Below are 16236 nucleotides of genomic sequence, written 5' to 3'. Positions count from 1 at the left end.
CCGCTTAAGTTATGATGCCAACTTTAAGGCAATGAAACTCAGAAAACTGTGACTAAATGAGAGACTGACAAACCACGCGCTTTCCTTTTTACTCCTTAGCGACTTACGGCCATTTAAACTAACGGACCCAGAGGGGGTGAGGTAAATCTAGCACGGCGATACGAATTGGTGCGGAGCGGAAAGTTACCGTTCTATAAGCAGTATCACATATTACTTAAGAGTTACCACGTAACAATATATTTATAGTACGATCTGCCTTATGCTGTTCAATTATTGTTCTATGTAGCACGACGCCGGTGGTCCTGCAATCATGAGCGGCAAGTTGGTGGGGGTGATCTCCTTCGGCCCCACTATATGTGGCTTCCCCGACGTCCCCACCGTGTTTACGCTCGTCGGCGCCTACGCAGACTGGATCGAGACCGTCAACGAAACAGTAAGCTTTATACATTTCAACATTTTTAACCAAATAATTTTCTTCATAGATTTTAGAGATGGTCATTCGTAAAACCTATATAAGATCATTCAGCTACCTAACATCATCTCGAGAATATCGTAAAAAGTAGTTAAGGGATTATGTTAACTCCAATATGATTACCAGTAGTAATCTGGTAATCGATAACCATAATGATTCGTCATTTTCATCTAAAAGACCAACCAAGTGTGGCTGCAGTCTTTCTTGGCAACATTTTGATTGGCAGGAGTGGGTTTTATATGTAGTTATGTAAGATGATCATGATCATTCGTGTTAACCTACTCGTTCATCAACAGATGCCAAACTACTACCGCGGTCGCAAGCGCACGACGACGACAACAGAGGATCCCTTCGTGGAGTACTTCCACACGGTTTCATACATGACATATGCAACACAAACAGCACCCGTCGCACTTGAATCCCAAACGGACGCTCAGAAACCACCAGCTAGGACTGACAATAACGATGACGGGAAACCAGTAGGGCGCGCCCAGGACGGCGAATCTGGCAACCTCTTCTCAGTGACCCCTCGCAACAATGAAGATGGACAGGACGGCATGTTCATGGACGACAAACAAACTGAATCTTGAGAATTCAAGAACACATTCGAAATGTGAAATTTAAGCTATCACATTCTAATAAAAAAAATATAACACTATAAAACTTTTTATTTCCTCCAGTAGGATTTGAGTGCAAGTGTATTTGCACTTGCGAAGCCACAAAAACAAATGTAATGTACTTTATTCATATTTGGTTATTTTTTTATTATTTTCACTTTGGTAACGGTGATACAGAAAAAAATATAATAAGTGATGTATCGGTATACGATATCGCGGATACGTTTCTGGAGCTTATTGGTATAGATGATAAGAACGATAACAAACGGATAACAGAATTGAAAAAGAAACTGCAAAGGATAGACAACTATGTAGTAGACAAAGATAGATACGCGGAGGTACTTAGAAGAGTGGCAAACAGGACCAGTTTGAATGAAACTAATTTCTTTCAAGCAATTAATGCACAAGACTCCTTCAAGTTCCAAAATGAAAGTAAGAGTATTTATTTCAAATTGAAAGAAAACTTGAACAGAGAAGATGTTTTGAAACTGTTGATGAAAAAAGGTAGTCGAAAGGTGGTGAAAGCGGTCCTGAAGTTAATCAAGGAAAAATATAAAGACAAAGGAGAGCAAGACAAAGATCTCATCAGTTTAATGGACAAGTTTCTTGGTGAATCTGCCGGTGATGCTCACAAATATAACAAGTCACACGAGTATAGTCACTATTGGGGTATGTGTCAACGTAAACCACGTTATATTTAAAGAATTACATTACTGTGTATGAGAGAAAAAATAATCCGGTTATAAAATCAAGAGACATACTCGTAAGTACCAGTAAAGGCGTTTCTCAGCAGTGGTAGGTAGATATCAATGAAAACCAGTTACCACCGAACCAAAGATGCCTGCAACATGTCTGATTACTTGCACCCGCTCCGTAGATATCACGAGCGTATATTAAAGTAAATCATCATCCTCCTGGCCTTATCCCACTCTAGGTCGAGTCACCACAACACGTATTCTCCTCCATTCATCTAAGCCAGTCGCCATCTCAGTACAAACAGTTTTCATACACATATCCACTCACTCCATTCCATCTATGGGCAACTAGGCGTCGGCGGATATTTCATCAAATCAAATCACCATCTTGTGGATATACCACCAATCCGCACTAAACGTTTCGCTTCTTCCTTTTTGATTCGAACAGCGAACGATTGGAACTGTCTGCCGTCGTCTGTTTTCCAACTCTTTTCTCAACGTTATAATCTGGGAGTCTTCTAGGATAGAGTGAATAGGCATTTGCTAATTAAGCGTGATCCACCCTAAAACACATCGTCACTTACCATCAGGTGAGATTGTATTATATAAAAAAAAACATAATAATTCTTTACGCAATCCAAACACACATTCTTTGGACGTATCATCCCCTGTTCTATAGACATCAACGTTCTATCAACTTTCTCAGAAAGAAACAACAATTTTCTCAGAGGATTTTTGCTCTCAGATCCTAAAGTGGAGTTAGAAGAGCGCCAGTCAATGCGGCAGCCGAACGCACGTCGCATCTACCGGGGCGAGCGCACGTCGGTGCGGTACTACCCGTTCATGGCTTCCGTGCACGTCATGGGCCGGTTCTGGTGCGGTGGTGCCATCTGCACCCATGACCTCATCGTCACTTCTGCGGCTTGCTTGCAACTGTGAGTTTGATTTTGCTAAAAGTTCAAATTGGTGAGTCCTAGTAGGACGATAGCAATAAGCACTGAAAGACCTTAAAACGGAGACAAAACTGTGACCCTACTTCCTGACCTAGGGACACCTGTATCTCAGGATCTCAGGATCAAAATTAGTTTATTTATTTATTTATTTGGAGAACAAAGAGATATAGACGTAAAAGCTAGATACAATTATTTGCGTTGTAATGTCAGAATATGAAGCCTACATCCTTAACATTGTCACCGAGACACTTATAATGTAATATAACAACTGATTACGAACGGACCACTTGGTGACAGGCCACACTCAGGTTTCACTCTACTAACATAGTCTTAAGCAAATACTAACAACAAAACTGCTTTCACTATTTTTGACGACGCACTATGTATAGACAACACTCGTAGAAATAGGAAGCACTATCGTAATTTATATAATGTAGCCGTTCTATCTCTATTTGTAAAAGTCAGTATTAACTAACACGACCAACTGGGACTGGGACCACTAAAACGTAAATATGCATTACTGGCTGATGCCTGACCTTGAAACGAAGTTACAAACAACTTGAAGGTTGTTCTAGATTTAGACCAGAAGTAGTCCTCGAGGAACACAAGTTCGTATCACCTTCATTACGAATTAATGTAGGAAGCAGCACCTTAGTGAAGAAACTTTTAGTGCTAATAAAGATCAAAACTTTTCTTGCCGTATTAAAGAACATATTAGTGCCATGAAGAAAAACGAAATATCGGGAGTCTCATATCCCTGCTTTAAACGCGGTAAGAACCCGTTATTAGGTATGTGTTTTAATTATGATAATAACCGCGTAAACTTAAAACAAGATTAAAATATTTTAAGAAAGGTGACAAAATTTACTTTTTTTTTAATTTTATGTGATTTTTCACGTACTACGGTCATTCAAAGTGTCTCTATAAGTATTTTATTTACAATTTGGCTGCAAATACTTTTGTCGATCAAATTCGTGTATTGCTTCTTTTGACCATCCGAAGCACGGATGGCACGCTAAGCCCAAACACTTCCACCAACCCGCAGTGCAGCCGCGTGGTGGAGTATGCTCCATACCCCTTCCGGTTAATTGAGGGGAGGCTTGTGCCCAGCAGTGGGACGGATATAGGCTGTTTATGTTTTATACATTCAATTGTATTGCACCAGGTTACACAACAACCGTTATTACCGCGAGAACCCGAATGTGGTGATGGTGAGGATCGGCAGCAACCACAGCAAGGTTGGCGGGGAAGAGATACCAGCTATGGAGGCAAGTATAACGGACTTTATTGCAAATTATAGAGTCTCACTTTGGGACAATCAGGTGATCAGCCTGTAATGTATTGACCAAACTATGGAGCACAAAGTATTTTTTGTCATAATGTCTCCACCGGGATACGAACCTGGGACCTCCGAATAGTGAGCAACACTCAACCAGTTGACCACAACCTCCTCCGCCACTTCCCAGCAAGAACGATTTTTTTTTCGAAGTGCGGTGTTACATAATTTGATATCCTCCCTTAACCAGTCTATTTCATTAAATATTGCTAAATATTACAATAATAATATTAAAAATAAATAAAATAATAATATAATAAATAATAATAAATAATATTTTTAATTATTATAATATTTTTTATTTATTATTATTGTTGTTGTTTCATTAAATTAAAGCACATAATAACGGGTTCTCACCGCGTTTAAATGGGGACAAAACGTGAGTGCGGTTTGTCGTAGTGAGTTTGGTGCGAGTTCAGATGGTTCCGAACATTCCGATATCAAAAACATAAACAAGCGGCAAAGAAAGAGGGTAGACAGATGTCTGCCCGTAGAAAATTATGGATCTACCTACTCCACTCCAATCTCATCAGTCATCCCATGATCATGGCACTTGCAACAGTGTCGAAATATCGGGAGTCTCATATTCCCATTTAAACGCGGCGAGAACCCGTTATTATGTGCTTTAATTAATAAAATTTTAAAATAATGTATTTCATTAAAGATTTTTGGAACCATATAATCTGTGCATCTTTTTCCATAATAATTATTCACTTTTCCTTGTGCCAACTTAGGGTCTTACTCTTTTTGTCAAATATTTATTGTTAAGCTGAACTTTATATTTGTCAGTGAAGTAATTTTCAATCGCTATTATATAGGTGCTCTTCAATTCAGGTATACTTCCACCCGTCGTACCGGCCGAAGACCCTGGAGAACAACATCGCCGTGATCCGCCTGATCCGGCGCATCAGGTTCAACTACCACCGCGTGCCGAAGGTCATCGAGCTCACCAACGAGGCTGGCGGCATGCCCTTCACGGCCGAGGTGCTGGTGCTCGGGTGGGGCGTCAGCAAGGTTAAACAATTTACTTTTTATTTACACAAAACAGACGCCCACCAGGGGCCTGTTTAATAAAACTTACAATTGTAAATTACAACGACAATTTGATGTACATTACGTAGCTAATATGAAACTGCAAAATATTCGTGATCACACACTCCGCAATGTACATCAAATTGTCATTGTAATTTACAATTGAAAGTTTTATTTAACAGGCCCCAGACCTCACCAAATTGTGTTGCACTTTAAACTTGCTTTATTTAAATAAATAAAATAAAGTTCCTATTTAAATACAATCTCACCAGCTGTTATTACCAAAATTAACTTATTACCGAAATAATACTGACAGTTAATGCCCTTTTAATTTTTCAGGTGGGTCATAAAATGCCTTACGAACCAATATTTCTACAGAGGAAGATTCTACCAGTGTACCCGAAGAAATTCTGTCAAGAAATATACGGAGAGTGAGTATTCAGGAAGAATCTATACTAGAATTAAGTATACCTAGAAGTAGTACATACATACATAAGATCGCGCCTATTTCTGTTGGGGTAGGCCACGGACTTACATTGACCAAATTGGAGATGTCCTTAGAAAAGGTTTAATACGATCTACTCTGAATCGGCGTGCGTGTATAAAGCGATTGATGAATGTGGAGGAAGCAAGAGAAGTGTGGCAGGATCGAAACAAATGGAATTCTATAATTAAAGCACATAATAACGGGTTCATACCGCGTTTAAATGGGGATATGAGACTCCCGATATTTCGACACTGTTGCAAGTGCCATGATCACGGGATAATCGGGGGAATATCGGGAGTCTCATATCCCCATCTAAACGCGGTAAGAACCCGTTATTATGTGCTTTAATTATGATAATAACCGCGTAAACTTAAAACAATGGAATTCTATAGTCTCTGCTTACCCCGGTGGGAAATAGGCGTGAGTTTATGTATGTAAGTAGGCCTCGGAATTCCACTTACTACGATCCTGACACACCACTTTCGCTTCTTCCACTGACATCAGAGATTTCGTGCGTGTTTAGAAGTAGTTTATTGGAAAATATATAAAAGAAAATCAAACTTAACTCAAAAAAGGTAACACTGCCTGGCACCTTGATTCTATTAAAAAATCAAAATATTTAGGTAATAAATACCACTGCTCTATTTTTCCCTATAAAGTAGCATGGAGAATGCTACACCGACAAGAGCGTGGCTCTTAAATTAGTGATGGTGATGAATAAATACAGTATTTTTGCAGGAAATTCATAACGTCTACGATGTTCTGTGCTGGGACAGTTAGCACTGGTGAAGGAGCGTGTAACGTAAGCAAATATAACATTTACATTACCTACAAATCCGAGTGGAGACAACAGCAGGCATAGCAGACTGAGACGGAGATGGCGTGACAACTTGCATGCTTCCCTGCAAGACTGGCCAGAGGAAACAATGGAGAGAGAATCCTAGAAGAAACGGAGGGAGGCCTTTGCCCAGTAGTGGCGCACCTCAAGCTAGATAAGACAAGACAAGAAGACAAAACTGGGAATTTCTTTCACAACCATCTGAATTCCAGAAACAGTAAGTGATATAACAATATAATCCTCTCACTTGTCCACTGCTGTTGTCGAACTCTGCCGTTTTAACTACTCGACCAGAATCACTCTGCTTTTGGCCAATGAGTGACTTTCAAGTCCACGAGAGTTTGGTAAGCGTAGTAAGGGTTATATAGCGCCATCTACACTTGGATTACAGAACGTGTCTTGGAAAGTAGATCATTTAAATTACTTGTCACTTTTTTACTTATATTCCTTCATCATATCTGTCCGCTCCTCGTTCCAGCACGACGCCGGCGGCCCGGCAGTTCTGAACGGCAAGTTGGTGGGCATCATCTCTTTCGGCCCCGCCGTCTGTGGCATGCCTGACGCCCCGACGGTCTTCACCCTCGTGGGCGCGTACACTGATTGGATCGAGACTATCAATGAGACTGTAAGATCTACTTCTATACAGGGTCAGACGGCTGTCGTTTGCACCACTGCGGATCCCTAAGCCACTATCGATAATTATTCAGTAATTAGAAGCTGTAACAAAGCTGACGGCCAACGTCCAGTAATGGACAGGCACTAGAAGAAGAAGAAGAACAAACGCATGTGTAATAGATAAGTGTTGTGTTTTGTATGAATTGTCCAAGATGTGGTCAGGTGCAGTTTTCCACAGATTGCTCGACCATTATACCTTTAGATGGCGTTGGCGATAAAGTTTACCTATCACGTTGGTCTTGCAGGAAGCATAGTGGGGTGTAGGTACTCCAATTGGGATGTAGTTGTATGTTTTTTTGTACGTGTCCTCAGATGCCATCATACTACCGCAGCCACAAGCGCACAACGACTCCGAACCCAGGCATATTGTGGGAGTTCGTCACCACGCCGCCGGAGGACGCAGACGTACCCACCCTGGCGCCGCATGCCATGTATCTCATGCGGGAAATGGTCAGTCTTCTCTTCTTATCGTGTCGATGGCAAACTAAATAGCATCGGCCCAAAACTTGGCAACAAGCATGGCGCTATCTGCAGCGCTCATCAGATCCTCCTGCGTGCAGGTGTTCGGGCACGCAGGACACGATGTAAGAAGTTCCATCGTTTGGGGAACAGTGCCGCACTTGCACTTTAAGTCCGAGCCATCCGAGAAACCCCACCTGAATAAATTGTCCTTACTTCGGCCCACCTGAGTCCGAAGTCTCTCTAGAGACTTCCAGGTAAGCCAAGGCAAATCAAGACCTGGCGGAGGTCTCTCGGACGGCGAAACAAAAGGTTCTGGAAGGTGTACCCGTTCCTGCCAGATCTTGCATTTTTATTTATTTATTTATTTACACCATCGGCATATACATAAAAAATACTTGGAGGAAGCGAAAGCGTGTCAGGATCGTAGTAAGTAGAATTCCGACGGAACTATACCAACGGCAAAGAAGCGTATTCTTATGTATATACTCGTATTGTCCTGTGTTATTTCAGGAGAGAGAAAAATATAGAGGAATCGCACTAGCTAGAGCGGGAGAAGAGATACCCGAAGTCGTCTCTTCAGAAGAAGCACAGCAAAGTGATGGAGATAGTGCTGAGACCCTCCCCACCACCACTGACTTCGAGTTCGAGCCTGTCTTCTCAAGAACAACTTCTGCTGATAAAGTCGAATCAAGGTTATTTATTTACATAATGGCCCCGATTCCTGCAGACACCTCTTAATTTTATTTAAAATTATACCTGTCATTTTCTAATCCGCCGAAAAGGAGAGGGGGCGGATGATTGACAACTGTTAATTTTAAAATGAATGAATAACCCAGGCGAATAAAATAGAAACCTCGCTGGTATGCAACGCATTTGACGTGTGCAAGTTAATTCCGTCTGGTTATTGGCCAAAACATAAATTTGGGGGGTTTTTAAATTTCATGCCATTTCCATAAATTTTATGCCTGTCGATTATCTGTCCCTTTCCTTTTCGGCGGATAATAAAATGACAGGTATAAGTTAAAAAAAATTAGATGATGTCTACAGGAATCAACACCATATTTATATAATTTACTCTGTTGATGTTAGTTCACTAGTACAGTGGGCTCGGCCATTATAAACGGTGACTAACAAAAAGATCTATGAGGTGTGTGTACTCAGTTCATCTTCCGATAGATGCACCATTGTGTCAAGCCCAATTGAAACCCTGAATAACCCTGTGAAAACGGGATAACGCTAGAGAGATGATGATGATGTAGTGCACACACGTAGTGTATGGTGGTGCTCAATGAGATCTTTTTTAAAACCAAGCAAAGGAATAAATTAAAATCCACTTCATTTCAAGGACGTGGCAAGAGACTACAACTGAACGGAGTGAACCTACGACAACGTGGGTGCCACCTACAACGTCTTGGGTCGACACCCAAGACCCCACGACAGTGAAAGTAAATCCGAAGACCACACCAATACCAGACGTACGCCAACAGCCTCCTGATGACACGAGACCCGCAGAACCTGTCAAGACCCTCCGCCGCACCAAACTGACTGATAGTGAAGAATTGTTTAACGCATACTTCCAATAAATATTTCGTTTATACACATATTTTTTATACAATGCAAGAAAGGAAACATTTGTTATCAAGCATATTGCCTTGCCAATGACATGACACATCAAAATTATATTGATGTTTATAAATAACGTGATCTTAATACAACTTTCGCCTAATTTCTGCTATAATTCTTATAACGAATTATGGCGTTGACAGCGATTCCACGAACGGCGATTCCCGCTACGGCGAGAATAAAGCAAAACAGTTGCTACCATAACTGTATTATAACATCAAAACTCGATCGACGTAGAAAGAAAATAAAGCCACTCGCCGTAAAGAGACTCGCCGTAGCGGGAGTCGCCGTAGCGGGAGTCGCCGTTTGGGGAGTCGCTGTCAATGCCAAATTCATTATAACTTGTTAAAAGCGATGGACTAGTCACCTAATTTTGTTCCATTGTTTTGATAATTATTTCCAGAACAGTTTTATAAGCCTTTGCCAGCCTAACATACGATAACCGAACACATTTTACCAAAAACTCTGACGTCTTTTACTAAGTATATTATGCTATACGTTACTGACGGCCTCCGTAGTTCAGTGGTTTAGCGTTGGGCTTACAATCCGGAGGTCCCAGATAAGAATCCCGGTGGGGACATAATCACAAAATCACTTTGTGATCCCCAGTTTGGTTGTACTGCTGATCACTCGACTGTCCGAAGGTAACCTGATCCATGTTCCAAGGGCACGTTAAAAAGAACACCTTTATCTCTTTTGTGTAAAAAACGGACCCAATACCCTTATTAACATAACCTGGAGGTTATGTTCACCAAAACCAATATAGATGTTGTACAGATTTCACGTGATAATTACATCATTTTCTCATTACTCGAGTACACAATTATTCCAAAATATAATACAGGCAGAAGCATATTTAGAAATAATTGTTGCTTGATATTTGGATCAGGAATGAGGAGGATTGAGGAGCTCGGTGGCGCAGTGGTTAATACGCTCTGTCTGCGATTGTTGAAGTTAAGCAACTTTCGCAAAGGCCGGTCATAGGATGGGTGACCACAAAAAGAAAAGTTTTCATCTCGAGCTCCTCCGTGCTTCGGAAGGCACATTAAGCCGTTGGTCCCGGCTGCATTAGCAGTCGTTAATAACCATCAATCCGCACTGGGCCCGCGTGATGGTTTAAGGCCCGATCTCCCTATCCATCGAGACGTTAATGGGCTGATGATGATGATATTTGGATCACATTAATGTATGTCATTGCTGTGTTATGTTGCTACTTATATTGCTTCTCTTTATTTTGATCAGTATAATAATGAGTGGAAGATGTAATTGTGGAGTATAATAAAAAGGGAAATCATTTATACCCAAAAACGGAGATAAAAGTTGCATATGTCTATTATCTATGAAATCAGAAGGTTAAACGAAGGAAAATCTGTACAGCGCCATCTACATTGTTTTTGAGGAACTTAGCCTGGAGACTCCCTCATTGTACGCGAGGAAGAAAAAAAGAAAAAGCAAATTTGCTTTTCACTAGCTGATGATCCTAATAATACCACTGCTAAGAAGCTATTACCTACAGATATTGGAAGCAAGATTAAGACCCGGCAAAGCAACAAAGATGTCAATAGCCCAGTGTAGCGTTTTACGGCCACAATTAAGTATCGTATCGGGTCGTAGAGCGTCGTCTGCGTCGTAAACTGCGCCGTGGAAGTCGTTGCTGCTACTCTTAGCCACTTTCGTATGTTTAGGGTGTTTACTTTCTGGTAATGGCGTAGTATAAAGAATTATTACTGCGTATAGAACGGTAATTCTCCGCCCCGCACCAATTCGTATTCGGCGCCGACCTCACCCCCTCTGGGCTTTAGCATAGACATAACATAAAACCTACATAAACAGCCTACATACGTCCCACTGCTGAGCACAGGCCTCCCCTCAATCAACCGGAGGGGTATGGAGCATACTCCACCACGCTGCTCCAATGCGGGTCGGTGGAGGTGTTTTTACGGCTAATGGCCGGGACCAACGGCTTAATGTGCCCTCCGAAGCACGGAATCATCTTACTTTTTCGGACAATCAGGTGATTCAAGCCTGAAAAGTCCTTACCAAACAAGGACAGTCTCACAAAGTGGTTTCGACAATGTCCCCATCGGGAATCGAACCCGGACCTCCAGATCGTGAGCCTAACGCTCTAACCACTAGACCACGGAGGTTGTCCTTTAGCATAGAATAAGGAATAATACTACGTATAGAACGGCAACTCTCCGGTTTCCACCAGCTGCTGGGCTAGCTCTAACCCCCCCCCCCAGTCATACTTTTGTCTTCAAACGTATGATATTACACCTATATCCTTGAAGGGATAGGAAGAGATGTATAAAGTATATACACCTACTCCTCAGCGAGCTTATTACCATTCTCTCTCTCTTTATTTAAGAGCTGCTCTCTTGTCGGTGGCGTAATCGCCATTCCTCTCTTCTTCCCGCCAAATCCTTCACCTCCTGATAAGACACGATCTGCACCTTCTATTTTATTTGTTTCATAAATGTTCTCCTATGTCATCAATACCAGGCGCAAATCCTCAATTATTTGTGATCCAAAAGGATCCAAACATAAATTCAAACATGAAGTAGAATTTAGTGGTTTGAAGGCCGAGCAAGGGTTCGAATCTGTGACACTATGGTGTAAATCACGCGATCTCCGAACAAGGCTATCCCGAACTCCAGCAGAAAAACCAAAGAATAAAATAAAAAATAATAGAATAGAAATAGTTTATTATAAAAGGGCGCCACACACAAAAAAAGACAACAACATCATATCAAATTTCCACTAAAACAATTACAAAAAGCAAGACGGATGTTTGTCGAAATGATCATAAGGTGGTGGTGGACGTCCTGAGATAAAAGGGCCTCCAGCACAAGTCGTGGCGTGAACCACGACGGAGATATTATGTGGACCCTGTTGGGTGACGCACGAACATCGTGTTCCATAAACATGTGTTAATGGTGTACAGTCATGAGCAATATAATAAACCCACTTTAGGACTCTGTCGCACTAACATATTTGACAGTTAGTGAGACTTACAGTTCAATTTGTCAAAAAAGTTAATGTGACATGGTACCAAAGTGTATACATATTAATGCTCGTGACCGTACATACATACAAACATACAAAGCTTCTAATCTAATCTAATCTAGCCTACAAGATCCCACTGCTGGGCAAAGGCCTCCCCTTCCTCTTTCCATTTTTCGCTGTCCTGTGCGTATTCCGGCCAGGACTCAAAAACCATCTCATCTCAACAAACACAGGGTTGATAAGTAGCTGTCATCACGTCACCAAGATTGGACATTACGTTGACACCCGGCGATACATATCTCCCGGCGCGACCGCGATATATCTCCGAGAGAAACAGCTTCATCGCGGGTAGATAGACCCTGATAAACTGGGAATGGAGTGGATAATTCTCGGAATGACCCTCATTAGGCTCTTGGTTTTGGGGATTTTGTTCGCTGGACTTTATGAGGATTTAACTTTTGATGTGTTGATAAGGGACATGCTTTTAATCTGCGAGAAAAGTTACCAAGTTTTACAATGTAGGTAGTAAATATTGCTTCCACCGAACAAAAACATATTCATCATATTGGGACTGGCATACCACGGCTCTAAATATGATTTTTTTATTTTTATTTTATTATTTTGTCACCACTTAATAAAAGAACAAACATAAAAAATATATATATGGTCGAATTGAGAACCTCCTCCTTTTTTGAAGTCGGTAATTCACCACACTTACTTACTTAGCCTCCCCATTTGTCCGGCCAAGTAGTTCTCATCTGCGGCAAATCTACAACAAAACATGTTAAAAAAAAAGAAAAAGACCCATATAGTGACAGTCAAGCGTTCTTCTAACTGGGCTACCACGGCTCTAAATATGTTTCTTTTTTTTTATTAAGTGGTGACAAAATAATAATAAATAATAAAAAAAAACATATTTAGAGCCGTGTAGCCCAGTTATAAGAACGCTTGACCTTTTTTTTTAACATGGTTTGTTGTAGATTTGCCGCCGATGGGGACTACTTGGCCGGACAAATGGGGAGGCTGAGTAAGTAAGTGTGGTGAATTACCAACCTAATCAACCCTGGTATCAGGGTTACTATTGAGCCGCCAAAGGCCCCTGACATGGTTCATCTAACGATTACTCACATCAGCAAGTAGAACCCGGGACCAACGTGCCTTTGGAAGCACGGATCCTCTTACTTTCGGACAATCAGGTGATCAGCCTGTAAAGTCATAATCAAAGTAGTGATTTTTGTGATATGTCTCCACGGGGATTCGAACCCGGGACCTGCGGCTTGTTAGCCTAACGCTCAACCGCTGGACCACGGAGGCCAAATCAGAGGTGATAATAGATGTATGTTTATACTTCTTCAGAACGTTACTGTTTCCGTATCGTTTCCGAGTGCTGCGAACAATAGCGCAGATGGAGAACATTTCAGAGTGGTTAAGATAAAGTGGTGCTCTTACACGGTTGTTTGTGTGAGGGGTGTGGGGGGGATAGAAATACATCTCACGAGAGAGTTCTCGTGATGTATTTGTATCGTTAAGCTACTGTTGACACGTATGGAACGCAATGTTCGTGCCTCACTTGGCTGGCTAACGGCCTCCGTGGTCCAGTGGTTGAGCGTTGTGCTCACGATCCGGAGGTCCCGGGTTCGAATCCCGGTGGGGACAAATCACAAAAATCACTTTGTGATCCCTAGTTTGGTTAGGACATCACAGGCTGATCACTAAGTACCCACACCTCACCGAGCTTTCTGTCAGCACAACGTGATAGTTGGTGAGCCGTATCGCCGTTTATAATGGTCGAGCCAACTGTGTTAGTAAAAACTGCACTTCTTCTATCGTGTGGATTGTGAGGTGGAGTACCAACCTCATCAACCTTGGTGTCAGGGTTACTATTGAGCCGCCAAAGCCCCCTGACTCATGTAACGACTACGTACTTACATCAGTAAATAATAACCGGGACCAACGGCTTAACGTCCCTTCTGAAGCACAGATCATCTTACTTTTTGGACAATCAGGTGATTAGCCTGTAATGTCCTGTCCTAATCAAACTAAGGATCTCAAAGTGATTTTTGTGATTTGTCGCCAACAGGATTCGAACCCAGGACCTCCGGATCGCGAGCACAACGCGTAATTACTAGACCACGGAGGCCGCTAAAACTGCACTTAAGATTACATTTGTAACTGATTTGTGCATGTCCGGTACCGGAGATCGACCCGGCGCTCCCCGTTTGAGAAGCAAACAGGACCACAGCGACTTACTGTTATAAAAATACTATATGTATAAAACAGAATAAATCTGGACCCGACTGAACCGGTGTAGGACCAATCGTGAAAAGTCGAACCATCGCCTACATAAATGGGGCTTAAAGGAGTCCCCATACTGTGAATGTGGTCACCCGGATCAAACTATATCACACGTAGTGAACGAGTGCCATCTACACCGGTTCCCAGGTGGCATAGCCGAGCTGCATTGTGTGACGGATGCGGCAGAGACTTGGTTAGGGGAGCTTCAGCTGGATATAATGATGGATATTTTATTTTTGTCTGCCATACGCAATAATAATAGAATAAATGTGAGTTAAGTAGGTATGTTTATAGACTGCACACTCGGCCGATTCAGTTCAAATAAACGTACATACTTATAGTTACGAGGCTATAAACTGCGCGCAATTTTACGCGTAATAACTATTGTGTTTAAATTTCGAGTTAATGCATCATCGCGTAATATTGAGAATTATATGTGCATTTGTCGTTTATAATAATGGTAACAGCCTCTGTGGTCTAGTGGTTAGAGCGTTAGGTTCACGATCTGGAGGTCCGGGTTCGATTCCCGATGGGGACATTTTCGAAATCACTTTGTGAGACTGTCCTTTGTTTGGTAGGACTTTTCAGGCTTGAATCACCTGATTGTCCGAAAAAGTAAGATGATTCCGTGATTCGGAGGGCACGTCAAGCCGTTGGTCCCGGCTATTATGCTCCATGAGTATGCTCCATACCCCCGTCGGTTGATTGAGGGGAGGCCTGTGCCCAGCAGTGGGACGTACATAGGCTGTTTATGTTATATGATTACATGACCCGTGGTACAACGATGGAATTATGTCCAACTGGTTGAACCACCCGGATAAGATGATCATCGTGTAAAACAAATGAACGTCTACAAAACAAATGACAATCAAGCGATTGGTGCAATAAAGGCTCCGGCCAAGTAGTTAATGCCATCCGGCCAAGTAGTTAATGCCATCTGCGGCAAATCTACAGTATGTCACGTCAAAAAAAAAAAAAAAAAAATGCAATAAAGGTTTAAAATGCGGTATTGCCATTAACCGATCACCAAACGTGAACCACTGCTATGTAAAAATTGAGACAATTTTTTATCCAAGTATAATTTTTACTAAAATCACATCCAAATAGGTTTTTTTAAAGGCGCTTACTTGGTTTTCACTGTAAGGCAACGATATAAAATTTGAATTAGAGTTGCCATTAATTTAAATGAATATTTCGTGATATTCTTATAACCTCTGGTCACTTATTTGGCTGTAAATTATAACACCCACCGGACCGACAAATCTGGTTCGCTGTTATAATTAAACTCGAATTATTTCAGTCTAGTAAATTTTGCATGGACGTATATTGGGATGGGGTTGTTTTACTGCTCCTGGTATATTAATGTGACTGTCATTTGTTTCGTTATTATTTTCGAGATAATCGTTCTCTGGTTAAAATATTTTTGATTAAGGAATATTAAAATTATAGATTATTATAGTGGGCACGGATCGTCACGCATTGGGTGCCTCATGACGGGTACAGGCGTAGTGGTAGACCTCGAAAGAGATGGCGTGACGACTTGGACGCTTGCCGGAGTACGCACAGGACCGCGAAAAATGGAAAGAGGAAGGGGAGGCCTTTGCCCAGCAGTGGGTTCTTGGAGGCTAGATTAGATTCGATTTAGAAAATTATAGAAATATGAACAGACGTAATGCTATGCTATTTAAATTTTAATACAAACAACACCGTTTGACGTGTGCTGTCAGCTTAATTAATATTGGCCA

The sequence above is a fragment of the Pectinophora gossypiella genome, chromosome 21 (genome assembly GCF_024362695.1).
Source record: "Pectinophora gossypiella chromosome 21, ilPecGoss1.1, whole genome shotgun sequence".
NCBI classification, from domain to species: domain Eukaryota; kingdom Metazoa; phylum Arthropoda; class Insecta; order Lepidoptera; family Gelechiidae; genus Pectinophora; species Pectinophora gossypiella.
This window is presented reverse-complemented; position numbering follows the sequence as displayed.